This window comes from Ziziphus jujuba, chromosome 2 (assembly GCF_031755915.1).
Source record: "Ziziphus jujuba cultivar Dongzao chromosome 2, ASM3175591v1".
In the NCBI taxonomy this organism is placed as follows: Eukaryota; Viridiplantae; Streptophyta; class Magnoliopsida; order Rosales; family Rhamnaceae; genus Ziziphus; species Ziziphus jujuba.
Window position 1 is genome coordinate 32,089,050 of NC_083380.1, and position 13,556 is coordinate 32,102,605.

The 13,556-nt window shown below is 36.6% G+C and overlaps 1 pseudogene; it reads right to left on the reverse strand.

Annotated features, from left to right (window-relative positions):
• Positions 1 to 4,619: 4,619 nt before the first annotated feature.
• Positions 4,620 to 5,514, reverse strand: LOC132800800 (rust resistance kinase Lr10-like; annotated as a pseudogene).
• Positions 5,515 to 13,556: the final 8,042 nt, after the last annotated feature.

A 13,556-nucleotide genomic window follows, 5' to 3' on the forward strand; every position in this document is an offset into this window, starting at 1 on the left:
CCCAATTTAACATTAAAACCACACCAATTTCAAAATCCTCAAAACCATAAATTAATTTCACATGGCATAAATTTGTAGAATTCGCATTTTCTTAAATCCAATAAATTCATAAATAATTCTACAATAAATCCAATAAATATTTGGCACATAGAAATTAAATTCCAAATATTTAAATCACACATTATATATTCACCAATTAAATTCCCAAAATTAATTTGAAAGTGGGTCACTCACCTGGAGCACGCAATTAACCCACGATCCACTACGGGATCAATTCTACGACTCACCGGTGCTCCTAGAACAAATTTCACAGACAGTCAAATAAATTAATATTTTATTCGGGTAAATAATACCCGGTACCCGGGGAGTCAAAACACAAACGATATCTAGAATTTACGAGTTATATACCGAATCGAAGCTCGAGTGATGCTAATCACAGATTCGGTCTTACTTCCCGGTGATCGGACCCGACGGGGTCGGAATCTCGTCGGAAAGCTTTTCGAGTTTCGGCTCCGCAATTCTCCCAAACTGTCACGAATTGGCGGAAACGGAAGTCAGATTTGGGTTCAGGAGGTCGAACACTGCGGGCTGGAGCTGGCCGGAATTTCGGGTACTCACCGGAACAGTATTTTTCGACGGGCCGCCGCGGTCACCGGCAACCGTCGCCGGTGGCGCGTGCGTGCGGTGGCCATTGGCTGTGAAATTTTGTAGACTTGTAGATCGTGAGGAGAGCAATCCAACGGGACCGACGGTGAGCAAAACGGAGGTCAGACGGGGGAGAAATCACCGTTTGAAGATTTCCGACCCCTCGCTGGAAAACGCTCCGATCCCGGCGCGTCGGTGGTCCGATGGCCGTGATTTTTGGTGGGTAGGCCGGACTTGAGGAGAGGATCAAGGCTGTCAGGCGCGTGTGGCCGAAAAATATCCAGAACAGTGCCGATTCGCGGTGGCCGGCGGTGGAGGGGGAAAAATCGCCGCCAAACTTCGGACGTCCGATCCGGGCGCGTCCGGCGGCCGTTCGCCGTGAAATTTCGAGGTTTTGCCGGAAATGAGGTGGGCAATCTGGCTGGCCGGCACGTGTACAGTAACTAGGCCGGAAAACGTGAAAATGATCGGCGGCCGGTGACTCTCTCTCTCTCTCCTCTCTCTCTTTCTCTCTCCTCTCTCTCTTTCTCTCTCTTCCCCGAGTGTTTTAACAAATAAAACCCCTGCGTGACACTGTTCATGCCACGTGGACCAATCAGAAGCTGACACGTGGCATTTCACTATTCACCAACCCAAAAACATTAAAATAATACGGTATCCGGTAAACTTCAAACGTCCATAACTTTTTAACCGGATGTCCGTTTTGAGCGTGCCGCTAGTCTGTGAACTTGTATCGACGAGCACTTCACAACCATGCATGAGTCAAAGCTCAATTCCCCATAAACAAAAAGTCAACTCCGGCACCCCTTGGACAGTTTGGACCGCAACTTGTTTCGTCCATAACTTTCAAACCGTAGCTCCGTTTTCGACGTGCTAGCAGTCTACGAACTCGTGGCATCGTGCACTTCGCCACGGTCAAAAAGTCAACTCAAAATTCTCATCGAGTCAAAAAGTCAACTTTTGACCCCCTTGGGTCAACGGTCAACGGTCAACCTCGGTCAACGTGCACGGATTCCGGTGCGATTTGGGACGGGGTGTTACATTAATAATTTGCGTCTTCGCCATTTGCAGGTAAGCAATACAATTACAAATGGATTCCCAAGTACTTGCTTTACTCGATACAACAAATCTACAGGAAAATTTACTAAAGGAGTTATTTGATAATTATCAATTTATAGGTGGAGAAAACTGCATAAAAATTTTCTTAGCATACGTAGCGATGTTTAATCAATGTCACAGATATCAATTGTTTATTATTATATGGTTTTCGGTTTCAAAATTATGTTGAAGTAATTAATAAATCATTGAGACAGCCCCAATATGAAAAAATAATTAAAAAAAATAACAAAATGACAAATGTAATTGCACTTGCTGCATTAATTCCTATCAATCCAAATCCTTTGCTTGTTTTTCTTAATGATTGTGCATGCTTGGTTTTTAACACTTAGAAATATATATATCAACACATGTTTAATTTGAATATAATTACCTTTAGATTTTTTATCAATTAAATAGTTTACATTATCCATTGGATTGAAAAGTTATCGTTTATTTTTTTTCCCCTTGCTAAAATTGACTAATAATTATTGTGATTGAAAAACAAGCAAAGAAAAAGAAGTAAAAAATAAAATAAAATAAAAATTTCTAATTAAATTCAACTCGTACATATATAGATAGATGTAAGATATCGATTTACATACATATGTATATAGAATCAAATTCTTATACTAGTAAAGTTAAAATTGGAATTTCAAATGAAGGATTTACAAATCCATTGGAGCATGTAAACGACGGCGGAGTCTGCAAGACCAGAAAAGAACTAAGTAAGAAAGGTTAACAAATTAGATGTCCAAAAAACAATAATGAATAAATCAATCAATTAATAACTTTGTGGTGACAAATAACATTTTTCTTTTAAATTGGCCAATATAGGATCATAGAAATTCTCACAAATTAAACTATCAGCAATCAGATTTTTCATATTTAAAATTTTAAAAGCATTGATAAATTTATAAAGCAGTTGCTTTATAGGATAGTAATAGTATATTAGGATGTTGAGACTTGAGAGAGGATCCTCACAGGCAATATTCAATAATGCTATAATTCCATCCAGTGCCTTCAATTAGAAACAGAAATTAACAATGTTAGCTCACACCATTATATTATATATCTTAGTAGAAGGGGAATATAAATTCCACTATTATTCCAAAAAAAAAAAAAGTTGTTTTCGGTGTCTACATATCCTTTCAGTGGACCATGTTGTTGGAACCATGGACATAACAAGTGTAACCATCATTTTTAGCAAAACTTGGCACCCAAGAAAGCTCAAATCCATATCCAAGTTGATTATGTCTTTGTAGGAAATGTTGTTGCTGCTGTTTTCCCAAATTCCCAGCTGCCAAGGTCTTATCATAACCATCTTCTCTATACGGCAAGAATCCTTTAACTAAGACATAGTAATACTACCAACCTTCACATAAGCATATTCATTTTTTGATAAAGTAGTAGCTCTACTGCTCCTATTCATACATGGAGGAGTAATGGATGTATCAAGAGAAGACTCCACCGGAATTTTACACTTCACGAAAGTTATAACCTCTGAAAGATACTTTATAATGATACCAATCATGTTTTTGATGTATCTCTTTCCATAAATAATATGGATCTTGGTAAATGAAGTTATAATCAAACATAGAGTAATTAGGGATGGAGGAGCAATTACCAATATCGTTGCCAACAATATTGAAATCAACCAAGTGAATTGTGTAGTTGTTGTAATTGATTTCCTGGACATAGTATTTTCTTGAATACAAGTGTAAGATAGTGGAACTATTGTTTTCACAAGATAGATTGTACATTAGTTCCCTGCAGTTTGGTGGTTCGATTTGGAGTCCAAAAGGGTAGCTTATATTGGCTATTTTTACATATGAAGATGCACATGAAGATGCAGGGCAATGATGATGATTGTCACCTTGCATATCTTGTTTGATGAAGCACCATCAAAACAAGAAAGACGACGATGCTTAGTCCTATGAATGGGGAAGAGGGTCTTCCAGTTTGCATCGTGGTGGAGGAATTGAAGAATATGAAATAGGATAGATCCTATGACAAACAAAATATGCTCTATCTTCTTCTTCTTCTTCTTCATACCATCCACATAAACCAAGTTAGTCTATATAAGGGAATGTTAATTATTGAGGTTGACGAAGTTGGTTGACTGTCATTATCCATATGAATCAATTTTGTTAAAGTAAGACTGAGGTCTTCTTCCCATATAGCTCATTCATAAGGACTAGAAAAAATTTTTTTTTCTCTAGTCAAACATATATAGAAACACCAAAGTTATATAGTACTTAAACCGGATTTTTCCTGCCACAATGAAGCTATAAAATATAAAGAACTATTTATATCTTATGAATTAGAAATGTTCAACTTTGGTATAAAAATCTCTGATTAAAATACAATTTTGAATTGCTTCTTAAGGGGGAAAAAACAATTACATATACACATAAATATTTAATTAGGTTCCTCTATTCTATGTTTATAACAATCTTAAGCTTCTCGACTTTCAATGAACAATTCCAGTCTGAAGAAGCATGGGAAGCAGTGAATGGTCCTTATGAAAAGAATTAATCAAGAAAATTGCAACTACAATTTTGAAGGTAGTAAAATGACCTCCAAAATAATTATTGGGGATTAAGCTCCCTTGTTTCACTGAAAAAAATGATAAAATGATCCCAAAATTAAAAAGGTAAATACAAACACCAAAGATGATAATAATAATAATAATAATAAAGCACATTTGTATCTGGTAAATTAAAAGTAAAGCTAACAGCTTACCCTTTACAGCAAAAAGAGAAAAACAAAAAAATAAAAATTACAAAATAACCCAAAAAAAAAAAAAAACACACTAATGAATGTGATATTATATCTCCTAATTTGCATCTAGAATCTGAATAATCTCTTCAGAATCATCATTTGAAGATGTTGTTGAGCATCTTGAATTTGATTTCAGGCTTTAGAGGCATTTGTAAACTTTCAACTTCTCCCTCAAGCATATCTTTGACTCTGTTCATTGATGGTCCACTACTTGGTTTCATTTGTATACACCATAATGCTACTAGAATCATCTTCTTCCTTATTTTTGAATCATCATCTGTTGCATCTCCCATTTCTAAGTCATTACCTTTATTGAATTGATCATAAATCCATGAAGGAAAATAAATTTGACTTGTATGCTCTGCAACTGCATTCAAATTCTTTCTTCTACTGGCCATTTCCATCAATAACATTCCAAAACTACAAACATCGGCTTTGTTAGAAACTCCTCCAATGTTTTTGTAAAATAGCTTTGGAGCTATGTATCCCATGGTTCCTCTTGCTGCAGTTAGAGACACAATGCTATTGTCTAATGGGCATAACCTTGCAAGTCCAAAATCAGAAACCTTTGGAATAAAATTCTCATCCAAAAGAATGTTATGAGGTTTGATATCAAAATGCAAGATTTGCATATTGCATCCATGATGAAGATATTTAATACCACAAGCCACTCCATGAAATTTCACACATTGTCTTGCAATCTACGTGATTAATTCCTTCTGAAGAAAAAAGATATTTATCGAGAGATCCATTGGACATAAAATCATACAAAAGAGCACGCTTTGATCCCTTAACACAATAACCAACCAGTTGCACCACATTGACATGGTGAATCCTTCCGATGGTAGAAACCTCATTGATGAAATCTTGCCCATTGGCTTTAGATTTTTCTAACATCTTGATTGCTACTAGACGTCCACTATGAAGCTTTCCTTTATAGATAGAACCATAACCTCCTTCCCCTAATTTGTTCTTGAAACCCCTAGACATCTTTCTTGATACGAACCTAGGACGACCTGCTCCTAAACCCGTATTATATTAGCCCGGATCTTAATTAAGTTCAAGTTCTAATGGAATTGACCTCAACCCCTAACCAACCTATGGTTAGAAACCTTGGTATAATGTAGACGCCACAATAGGGAATGGAAAACCTATTGATAAGTCAAGCTAAAATAACCAATTCTCTAATGGTGTTTTAGGTGTTCTCAAAGAACAAAGAGATAATTAATCTCACAAGTATTTTCTCAATCAAATAAAAGTTGTATTCATATTGAAAAATAAGCCTTTAAATAGGCTAAGTTTACAAAGAAAAAAACCCTAAAAAATTAATTCAAAACCGGACTCCTATAGGAATTAGGAAACTTGACCGAATTCTAATATGTCCTAAACTAAGTTTCCTAAACTAAATTTGATTAATTAATTCCTTTATTTTGAATTAGGAACTAATTAATTTACAATGGAAATAATAAAATAAAAACCTTCCTAAAGTTATTTATCCAGAAAATAAATAAATAAAAACCTAAAAGTAATGGTAGTTTCCTAAAACAAAAAGTAAAAACAAATTAGGAAACTAAAAATGCTTGTTTTTTTATCAAGTTGAATTTGATCAATCTTTGACCTCTTTGAGCTTCAAATCAGCTTCTAGATGCTTTTTAGGATGCCAAATAAGCTGAATGTGAAGTCCCACACGTTGCCCATGCTTGGAAAAATAAGAAAAGGCTAATACAGTAAAATACAGTAAAGCCAGCAAGCAATACAGCAAATTCGGCCAAATTGTTGAAGCTGTCCGTACAAGCCCCTTTTGATTGCATTTGAGGCTGATTTAACTTGATTCCATGACCTCTTAGGCATATGTATTGAACCCATAAATCATTGGAACCATGTCATGCTTCCCGGACTCCAAAAATGTACCAAAACTGTCACCCGGGTCCGTATTTGCTTCCACCACTTGAATGCTTAGAATAGGCTTTGTATCTTCAAGTATGGAAAAGCTTTGATGAGATTGATTACCCTATGTATAAATACTCCCAGGTTGCCCTTAAATCTCTTAATTTGAGCTCTTGTGATTGGCCTAGTCTTCATCCGTGTCGAGTCAGCACCCCAGCGGGTTATCGGTGGAGCGGGCTCGGGCGGAATCACATCATTTCTTATATCAGAATATGAGTACCTTATAGGAATGAGGTTATTGTTAGTTTGTAAGAATTCTTCAATCATATTATACATTGATAAATGCTGCCTTTGCCATTTGTAGATAAAAAAATGCAATTACAATTGGAATGCCAACTATAAATTTCCATCCTAGTAGAAAAGCTGCAGGAAAATTTACAGAAGTGGGTGGAAAATTTTTCCCAGACTTCAACTTTGAGTTGACAAGAATACATAAAACTTATCTTACAGATAGAGTAATAGTTAATTAATGTGTCACATAAATTTCAAATGTGTGACCTACTTCATTTAATTAGTATATATACGCTTTTCAGTTCCACTAAAGTGTTGTTAAAGTATATAAATAATCAATCTAATTGCGATTGTAGCATTAATCTTGTATTCAAATCCCCCTATATAAACACACGTACTATATGTATTTGCATGTACAGAATTGAATTCTTGAATTGCTTAGATTAGACAAAAAGCTGGGAAATGTAAGTTAAGGATTTACCAATGTATAAGAGGGAGTACTTCGATGCTAAGAAGAACTGCAAGAATAAAGAAGACCCTATATATTGCAACAAAAAGAAGTTAAATAAATTAGATGCCCAAAAAGTCCTGATGACAAATCATTTTATTTTTTTGTGCATGCTATCTGATAGAATATCAAAGAATTCTCACAAATAAACTATCAAGAATCAATTTTCATATTTTCATCCCCCCAAAATAAAAAATGAAAAAATCAGTTTTTCATATTTAGTAAACAGCATTAAGCAGTACTATCTGAAAACTGATTGGAGGATGGTAATATAGTATATTAGGATAATGAGAGAAGATCCTCACAATTTTCAATATAAAGAATGATACTGATACCTACACATTAGAAACATAGAAATATTGTTAGCTCACACCATAATCATATTCCATAAAAATAATAATAATAATAATAATAATTCTTTCTTCTACTTATATACCCTTACCACACTGGACCTTGTTGTTGGATTCATGGATGTAGCAATGCTCACCCAATTAGCCTTTGAGAGCAAAACTTGGCAACCAAGAATGCTCAGCCGTATACAAATTGATTGTGTAGGTCTTTGTAGGAAATGTTGTTGCTGTTTTCCCAAATTCTCTGCTTCTAAGATGTGATCATAGCCATGTGCTCTATACGGCAAGAATCATGTAACTCGGATGGATATGTTTTACCAACCTTCACATAAGCATATTCATTTTTTGATAAAGTAGTAGCAACTCTACTACTCCTGTTAGTGCATGGAGGAGTAGTAATGGCTTTATAAAGAGGAGACTCCACCAGAATTTCACACTTCAAGAAAGTCACAACCTCGGAAACTAATTTTCTATACCAATAATTTCCATTTTGACTATTCATCCAACAAATATATGGATTGCTGCCACTGAAGTTATAATCGAACAAAGAGTAGCGAGGGATGGAGAGGCAATTACCATTATCATTGCCAACAACATTGACATCCACCACTTGGATTGTGTAGTTATTGTAATTGATTGCCTCGATGTAGTGTTTTCCTGAATACATGTATAAGATAGTAGAATGATTGTTGTTTTCACAAGAAAGATTGTACCTTAGATCCCCACAGTTTAGTGGATCTGTTCAAAGACGAAAAGGGTAGCTTATATTGGTGATTGTTCCACATGAAGATGGTGGACAATGATGATCATGATCATGATTATTCTTTGCATTGCTAGTTTCATAACACCACCAAAATGAGGAAGAAGATGCTACCTATGAATGGTGAAGAAAAGGGTCTTCCAATCACCATGATCTTATCACAAATACAAGTACTGCTCTATCATCTTTCTTCTTCTTCTTCTTCTTCTTCATATCATCCACATACATATACCAAGCCTGTCAGGGAAATGTTAATTATTGATGTACGTTGTAGACAAAGTTCTGTTGACATGTCATTATCAATATGAATCACTTTTGCAAAGTAGGGACTTAATATCTTCGTTCTAGCTCATTCATATTCATAATTGGAAAGTCAAAATTATTATTAAAGAGAAAAAAAGAAAATGAAAAAAGAAATGTCTCTAATCAAAATTAGAAACACCAAAATATATATAATGTCTTAAAGCTTATATATTTTACTTACTGCATTCAAGTTATCATATATATATATATGTGTGTGTGTGTGTGTGTGAAAGAAACTTGGATTTGGCTATTGCTTATGTGAACCCCCTATTATGTAAAACTGACATGAAGAAATATTGAAACTATTACAAAAGTTGGGTGACCTGTCACAAAAAGTTACCCATTTTCCCATTTTCCCTTTTTATTTTTGTAATTAGTTACCCATTTTCTTTGTTTGGGCACACTTTACTTATTTCTTATTACAAGAGTCAACAAAACCAACAAGAGAGATCACAAAAAACTATAGGGGTCCAGCCTTTTCTAAAAGCCTGGCCCATTAGGGTTTCAACCCTAACCCTAGAGCATCATAAATAGATGCTTAACTTTTCATTCTTATATCTTAATATACATTAGAGACAACACGGGTTTTTGAGACCCTAAGAGAGAGTTTTAGAGAAGTTTTTTGTGTATAAATTTCATAGTAAATAATACTATTTTTCTTCTCAATTTACATGCTTTTTTGTCTCTTTTTGTTTTTGTGTTGGTTTTATGTTTTTCGTGATCAAAGGATCATACTAAGTGGTATTAGAGCCAAGATCTGAAATAGGGTTCACCGTCCAAAAGCTCATATAAAAAATTTGAGCATACCAGGAGATAGATCTCGTTGAGACGAAGAGAATGAGTCTAACCGGACCTCCATCTAACACCGCACGGGCCCACATGCCTTGGTTATATTCTTTTTTGCAGGTTTCATGCGTCTTCATGCACCCGTGCGCCATACACTAGCTCCTCAAGGCCGAGCCGAGCCTCAAGCCGTGCCAGCAAGCCGAGCCAAGCTGAGTCTTCAAGCCAAGCCGAGCCGCTTGTCGAGTCCTGAGTTGAGATGCATCATGTCATATCGCCACATCATCGGCCACCTTACCTGCCACGTGGTGACATGTCATCCTGTCCGCCACATCAGCAACAGTCCAAAATTTTCTAAAATTACATAAATACCTTTATATTTTTGGTATTTGCGGGTTTTCCCAGAAGTTTTGATATTTCCAGTTTGACCTAGAACTTTTGGAGATTTTACTTTGACAGCAACTTTTGGATATTCAGATTTTGATCCAAGAGGAGTCAAACCTAATGTTTTTTACCGTTCCAGATGCATTGGTGGACTCTGTTTTGCCAAATTCAACTTCAATTTTTTGTAGGACGAGATCTCAATGGATGAATCATATTCAGGAGCTATGATCAAGCTTACTGCCACCAATTATGCACTTTGGAGACCTCGGATGGAAGATCTTCTAAATTGCAAGGACTTGTTTGACCCCTTGGATGCCGAAGGAAGGAATCCCGATCCCACCAAAGAAGTAGAATGGAAGAAGATGAGTAGGAAAACGAGTGGTCTTGATGAGACGTTTGGTGAATTTGAGGTTGAAGAATGGAACTTCTGTAGCCGAGCACACCAGTATGTTTCAGAATTTGGTAAATCAATTGCCTGCGATGGAGTTACAACTAGGGGATGAGGAACATGCATTTTTACTTCTTAGCTCTCTTCCAGATATCTGGGAGACACTAGTAGTCTTTCTTAGCAATTCGGCCCTTAAGGGAAAACTTACCATGGCTATAGTGACAGATGCCCTATTTAATGAGGAGGCCAGAAGAAAGGACATAGGCAATGATCAATCACATGCCCTAGTCACAAAGAAACAGAGGAGACAACAAGAAGGTAGTCATGATAGGGGGAAAGGCAGAAGCCAAAGCAGAGGCAGATCCACAGATGGAAGGAGGCCAACATACAAGTGTCGTTATTGTGGCCGAGAAGGTCACTTGAAAAAGTATTTTATGAAGATGTTGTGAGAGCAGGGGCAGAAAGGTAATCGGCCGAAGAAGAATGGTGAAACTTTAGTCACTGTCAAAGGAGCAGTGGCATATTGTTCCACACATGAAGAATCATACCTTCACATTGCAAGCCAAGAATTCGAGTGGGTAGTTGATACTACAGTATCCTACCATGTTACTCCACGCGTAGAGTTTTTCAAAACATATAAAGTAGGAGACTTTTACTCCACACGTAGAGTTTTTCAAAACATATAAAGCAGGAGACTTTGGCATAGTGAAGATGGAAAATAACAGCTTCACCAAGATTGCTGAAACTGGTGATATTGAGATAAAGACCAACATTGGACATATAATTACTTTGAAGGATGTCCTACATGTTTCGGACCTTCGGCTCTGTCTACTTTCAGGAATAGCCTTTGACAATGAAGGTTACGACAAACACTTTTACAAAAGCACATGGAAAATGACAGAAAGTACTATGGTTATCGCTCAAGTACATATTTGTGGAACACTTAATAAGACTCATGTGAAGATTTGTGCAGATAGCCTCAACATTACAGAAGGAGAGGTATCTCAAAATCTATGGCACCAGAGACTCAGTCACATGAATAAGAAAGGATTGTCTACCTTGACGAAGAAAAAGTTTATCATTATTTTCAAGGATGCTATGCTAGATCCTTGTAACCATTGTTTGTATGGTAAGCAACACAGAGTATCATTTAAGTCCTCTTTAATGAGAATTTTAGAGTTGCTTAGTCTGGTGCACTCTAACGTTTGTGGTCCTTTGGAGGAGGAATCACTAGGTGACAAAAAATATTTCCTGACCTTTATAGATGATGCTTATCGGAAGGTATGGGTTTATTTTCTGAAGATGAAGGATCAAGTTTTAGATCACTTCAAAGAGCTCCATGCCATGACAGAGCGTGATATAGGAAAGAAGCTGAAGTGTCTTCGCTCAGAGAATGGAGGTGAGTATACTTCCTGAGAGTTTAATGCGTACTATAGAGGACAAGGCATTCAGCATGAGAAGACGATCCCTCGCACCCCACAACATAATGGTGTAGCCGTGAGAATGAACTGAATGATTATAGAGAAGGTTAGAAGTATGATCAGTATGGCTAAGCTGACAAAGTCATTCTGGGGAGAAGTTGTTCATGTCACTTGCTATTTGATTAACAAATCGCCATCAGTACCATTAAATTTTGAAATTTCAGAGAAAGTGTGGTCTGGTAATAATCCCTCATAATCTCATTTAAGAGTATTTGGATGTTTAGCTTTTGCACACTTATCCAAGGAGCTTAGATAGAAGCTTGATGCAAGGACTACTCCATGCATCTTTATCGGATATGGAGACAAAGAATTCAGATATAGATTATAGGATCCAAAAGCAAAGAAGGTTATTAGAAGCAGGGATGTAGTATTCCATGAAACTAGACTATATACTTCATTGAGAAGCCAATGAAGTCTTCTCGTACTAGTACCTATGATTTTGTTAATGATCCAGCATTAGCATAACCCACCACGGATGAGGATGAGGTGCATAGAGATTTACCAGAAGCAGAACAGGAGAGAGAAAAGGATATTAAGTAGGGAGATGCTCAAACACCAGAAGCTGCAGGACCGTCACAGCAGTTAAATGATGGTACACCTCTCTGAAGATTTGAATGAGGCCGTATTTCGTCAAAGAGATATCCAGGATCTCAATATATTATGCTTACTGAAGAGGGGCAGTCAAAAAGTTTTCAGGAAGCTAATTCTCATCAAGATAGAGAAAAATGGCTGCATGCAATGCAAGATGAGATGGAATATTTGCAGAAGAACCATACCTATGAATTGGTTGAGCTTCCAAAGAGAAAGAAGGCATTGAAGAACAAAATAGGTATTCAAGCTCAAGAAAGATGGCAACGAACGTGTGGTGAAGCACAAAGACCGATTGGTCGTCAAAGGTTTCTTTCAGAAGAAAGGAATTAATTTTGATGAGATTTGCTCACCAGTGGTGAAAATGACTTCGATACGAGTTATTCTTGGTTTAGTAGCCTGTCTAGAGCTTCAGCAGATGGATGTGAAAATAGCATTCTTTCATGGTGATTTACATGAGGAGATTTATATGGAGCAGCCAGAAGATTTTAAGGTTTCAAAAAAAGAGAACCTCATTTGCAAGCTGAAGAAGAGCTTGTATTGCCTCAAACAAGCACCTAGAGAATGGTACAAGAAGTTTGACTCTTTTATGGTGAGTCAAGGATACAAGAAGACTGATGTGGACCAGTGTGTTTATATTCAGAGATTTTCAGATGGAAAATTCATTGTACTTTTTCTATATGTCGATGATATGTTGATCGTTGGACAATATACAATGAAAATTAGTTAGCTGAAGAAGGAACTTTCCAAGTCATTTAATATGAAGGACTTGGGACCAGCTCAACAGATTTTAGGAATGCAAATAGCCCAAGATAGGAAGAATCACAAGTTATGGCTCTCTTAGGAGAAATATGTTGAAAGAGTGATAAAGAGATTCAGCATGGATAAGGTTAAACCAGTCAGCATTCCATTAGCAAACCATTTCAAGTTGAGTAAGAGATCGTGCCCTTCACCCAAAGTAGAGATAGAGGAGATGGCTTCAGAGCCTTATTCTTCAGCGGTGGGAAGTCTGATGTATGCAATGGTGTGTACCAAATTAGACATTGCTCATGCAGTTGGTACCGTGAGCAGATTTTTTCAAATCCTAGAAAAGAATACTGGGAAGCAGTCAAGTGGATTCTCAGGTATCTTAAGAGTACATCTAAAGTATGCTTATGTTACAGGGGAGATGATCCAGTTCTACAAGGCTATACAGATATGGATATAACCAAAGACCATGATAATAGGAAATCTACTTCAAGTTATATTTACACTTTTGCTGGAGGAGCTGTATCATGGTAGTCAAGATTGCAAAAGTGTGTAGTTTTAT